Here is a 4,542-nt window from a genome sequence, read left to right as displayed (position 1 = left end):
TAGAAAAGACAAAACAGATTCCTACTCCCTATGTATTTTACTTTTGTCTTATCTAACACACATGGGTAATACTTAACTCGTCACAAACTTACGACGAATATACCCGTCACAAATGAGAATTTGTGTAATTCAAAATGGGCAAAATTGAGTCGGGTAGGTCTAATAAAAGTATAAAACTCTCTCTCATTAGGTTAGACACTATCTTCTGCAGGACTTGACTATGGTATCACTAATTAAACTGTAAGACTCTGTTTTTTCTAGATTAATTCCAGTTCATATAAATTCAGTTCAATTGTTGATTCAATTTAGTTCAAATCAATTTAATAAAATTTTGTATTGCATATAAATTTAGTTCAAATCAATTTAATTAGGTCCATTAAATTCAATTCAGCTCAATTAATTTTAATTCAAAAGAACATAATCTAAGCCCTAAAGTGTTTGGGGTATGTAATAATGAGATATTGGTATCCACACAATAATATATTCGTACTCCCTCCATTCAACATTTATCATCTCATTTTCTCAATATATGTGAGGAGTATTATATTGAAATAGGGTGATAAAAATTAAATGGAGGGAGTATTATTTTTGTACGAAAGATATTATTTCAGTTTTCACGGATATAAATTGATTCATTAATTGCTAGTTGGGCACCACGTAAATCATGCTTTTGCCGTCATTCTCACATATTACGCGACGGTGGGGTCGGTAGGACCTGAGATTACGAGGTAATGGTTTTGTTTACGGAGTTACTCTCTCCATTTAACTTCACTCTACCACTTTATTTTTTCACATTTGTCAACGCGTATTTTACGCGATAAATATTGTTAGCTACGTATTTGTAAAAATTATAAAAGTTAGATATTTTTAATATACTCGTAAAGACGAATCAAACAAGATCTCACTTGAATATATTTTCACGTATGTATTGAGAGAAAATTACAATTAAAGGTTTATTTGTGAATAGTGTGCAAAAATTAATATGGTAGAGTGAAGTTGAATGGAAGAAGTATTTGCTATTCAATTTGACATTTCCAAAGCAAATAGCAACATAAAAAAATAAACAAAAAAGGGAAGTACTTCGTAAGATATTTGTAACTGCACAATAATATTATTTGGGATAAATTCGGATAATTCCTATGTTATCCCTTAGATTTACACTTTTTCCTTAAATACCCCTACTTTTGTATAAAAAAAAAGGCGTTTGACTGATATTTCTTAGATACGAGATCGAAAAGTCGCCATTTTTCGTAAGTGGACATTTTAACGAGATATATTCAATTTAAAAAAAAAAAAACATGTTTTTATGACATCTTAGAACGGAGTTATAACTGGTCAAAATTTATTCGTTCAAGAAACCTTGACCGGTTTTTATTTTCGATCACATGTGCAGAAAACAAAGTTTTTTTTTTCAAAATGATTATCTTTAGTTTTTTTTTTCAAAATGATTATCTTTCCGAGATCTACAATTTCAGAAAAATAATCGCGGCTTTACAAAATCGTGACTAAGAGATATGAGCAGTTAAAATATTTTTTCAGAAAAATAGGGGCATTTGGAAGGAAAAAAAAAATCCAGGGATATTATGGGAATTATTCCTTATTATTTTGTACCGAATATATTTTAATTTTTGGATAATTCCTATAGTACCCTTGAAGTTTGCACTTTTTTCTCCGAATACCCCTACTTTTGTGCCTTAAGTTTGTATATATAAATGCTCATATGGGTTATACTTTAGTTATACAAAAAAACAGAAAATCTCACTGCTATCATCAAGTATGGACAAATTGGTCATCCTATTCCTAGCTACTCTCCTTCTCATTGCTTCAGGTAGTATGTTTAAAACAGTAATTAGAAGTCGTTTGATTGTATACCGGAATTTTCATTGTCTAGGAAGTGATAGATTATATGATTTTAGACTTCATGTGAATTAGAAAATGTTGTTTGGTTGCATATAGTAATTGCAATTCAGGTAGGAATTCCCACTTAGCCTAGGTAGGTAGGTAAGGAACTTCCTCCATTATGGAGGAATTAAAATTCCTAGAAAATTCCAATTCATATAAATTGGGGTAATCAAACAAGTCACTCATTTTGCAATTTACATGAATTGTTCTTCCTGATAAACCGTTTTATTTTATAATTTTTGTATCTGAAATTGGTAACAAATGATCATGTGAAATTCCCATGTCACTATGTCAACATTATATTACGACTTGCCTTTTCTGACAACTGTAGTAATTAGGCCTCATAAATGGACCCGATCCGAATAACCCGAGACGTATCCAACTCGACACCCAAATTCAAGACCTGAAATTAACCAGAATCCGATTTGACTCGGCCTAATATTACCTGATCAAATGTTTATTGTTGTACAGATAATTACTTCTTTCGTTCTTTTTTTTTTTTTACTTCTCATTTCTCTAATATATGTGAATAATATTTTATTGAAGTGGGAAAAAAATAGAATAACGGGGAAGTTATTCATTAAGAACTTGACAATAGTTTACCCGAAAATAAGCCAAACTCGAAATGACCTGGTCAGAACTCTTACAAACCCGAAATTGACCCAACCCGAACCGAGCGAAACTGGTTGACCTATTTGACAAGTCTATCAGAAACGGTGAATCTCTTCCATCGCATGTTTTTGATGTAAAGATTGATTTTCCCGTGTTAAGTTACAACGATTATAAATGAAAATTTATGATATATATTATGAGTAAAGTCTGCATTTTCTGATTGATTCGATTTATTGTATACTACCATAGCACAAGCACTAGGAAAGGAACAAGATGGAAGCAACACAATTGAAATGGTGACCTCCATTAGTGAAGGAAGGCCTACCGACGATGTTGTTGCGAAAATGGAGATTATAGAGGAAGTTATTGTAAGGGAGGAGATAATGGTGAAAGAGGAATTCAAAAATAAGGAAGAAAATGGGCCATTGAGATGTGCTGGTGAATTGGAAGATTGTTTTAGAACACCTTGTTGTGAACACTATAAATGTAGTATTGCAGGTGTTGCACTTTGTGTCAAAATCATCCTATAAATTTGAGCACACTAATAAACTAATAATTGTGTGAGACGGTTTCATATTATGGAATGGTTTCATAACGTAAAAAGATTACTCATTTACTAGTAATAAATGAATGATTTGTTTTTACATAAATGGACCATTCAGGTGAGATCATCTTACTCTATTATTTGTGAAAATCAAACGGGTATGTCATATGTGTTGTTTAATATTTGTGATTTGTGAATATGGAGTATAACAATAAAAAAAAAAAAAGTAATAAGATATAGTGTGCTATTGCAATTTCTAAATTTATTGTAAAGTTTAGACATGTATAAGTGTTGTGAAATATTATTATGTAATGTAATATTATGTGGATTGTCATATTTTAGAGGATCATTGTATGTCTTTTATTTTTATTTTTCAAATGAGCATGCTATGTTGCCGTAAGATAGCTCTTATCATTTGAGCTAACTCTTATTCTTCAATGAATATTTTATTTGTGCATATATATCCTTTTGTTATGGAATAAGATCAGTTTTATCTCCCTTTACTAATACTCATAATTAGCTTAATACCCGTGCAAAATGCACGGGTATATATAATTTTATACTCAAATATACTTTGTAGAGGGTAATATATTAAAGTAGCACATCAGAATAAATAGTTATGTACTCCCTCTATCCCGGTTATTTGTTTTCTTATTCCATTTTAGGGTGTCTCAGTCAATTGTTATCCTTTCTATTTTAAGAATGAACTTGATGAGTAATTTGATCATTCACAATTCACTTGTCATTTAGTAATTGGTCAGTCCCTCCTGCCTCTCTTTCAATCACTCAACTCGCTTTCTCTCAAGGTTCCTTTTCAACCTACGACCACCACCACACACCACCACCAACGAACAGCACAGATACACTACCCTTACCCGTGTCACCCTTGGTCCAAAACCGTCACCCATGTTATCATTATACCGTCTTAACATCATGTTAACAAAATCCAATTATACAACAAATATAAAATTAGGGTTTAAGGTAAACCATAGAAAATCGTTCAAAGTTATATTAAAATGAATTAGAAAGCAATAGGATTATACCTACGATGGCAAGGATGAAAATTTTGATGGAACAACGCCTTGAAAAACGTGCCCTAGCCTTGATAAATACAAAGCTCGTCTTATCGCCAAAGGCTTTCACCAACAAGCGGGTCTTGACTACACCGACACCTTCAGCCCTATCATCAAACCAACAACCATACGCCTCATTCTATCCTTAGCTGTGAGCCATGGGTGGCCACTTCGACAACTCGATGTCAATAATGCCTTCCTACAAGGAAAACTCAGTGAAACTGTTTACATGAAACTGATAAACTGATAGATGAACCATCTCAACCAAAACCTTAAGGTGATGGTTGAAGCCCAACTATTATAAATATTCCTATTACGCTCCCTCACTCAAATGCCCGTTGGGCTTGAAGAGTGGTTAGTTGTGTGCACCGGCTCCCCCGTACCGTGTGCTGGGTTTCCACTTCGAGTTTT

General features: G+C 32.7%; 1 long non-coding RNA gene across 1 annotated transcript; it reads left to right on the top strand.

Annotated features, from left to right (window-relative positions):
- The first annotated feature begins 1,739 nt into the window (after positions 1 to 1,739).
- LOC141612769 (uncharacterized) lies at positions 1,740 to 3,450 on the top strand. The gene is made up of 2 exons (XR_012529195.1): positions 1,740 to 1,828; positions 2,764 to 3,450. It is a non-coding gene; the product is annotated as an uncharacterized LOC141612769 (long non-coding RNA).
- Positions 3,451 to 4,542: the final 1,092 nt, after the last annotated feature.

This window comes from Silene latifolia, chromosome 11 (genome assembly GCF_048544455.1).
Source record: "Silene latifolia isolate original U9 population chromosome 11, ASM4854445v1, whole genome shotgun sequence".
NCBI classification, from domain to species: domain Eukaryota; kingdom Viridiplantae; phylum Streptophyta; class Magnoliopsida; order Caryophyllales; family Caryophyllaceae; genus Silene; species Silene latifolia.
The sequence above is the reverse complement of the archived record's forward strand: the minus strand, read 5'-3'. Positions and strand labels throughout refer to the sequence as shown.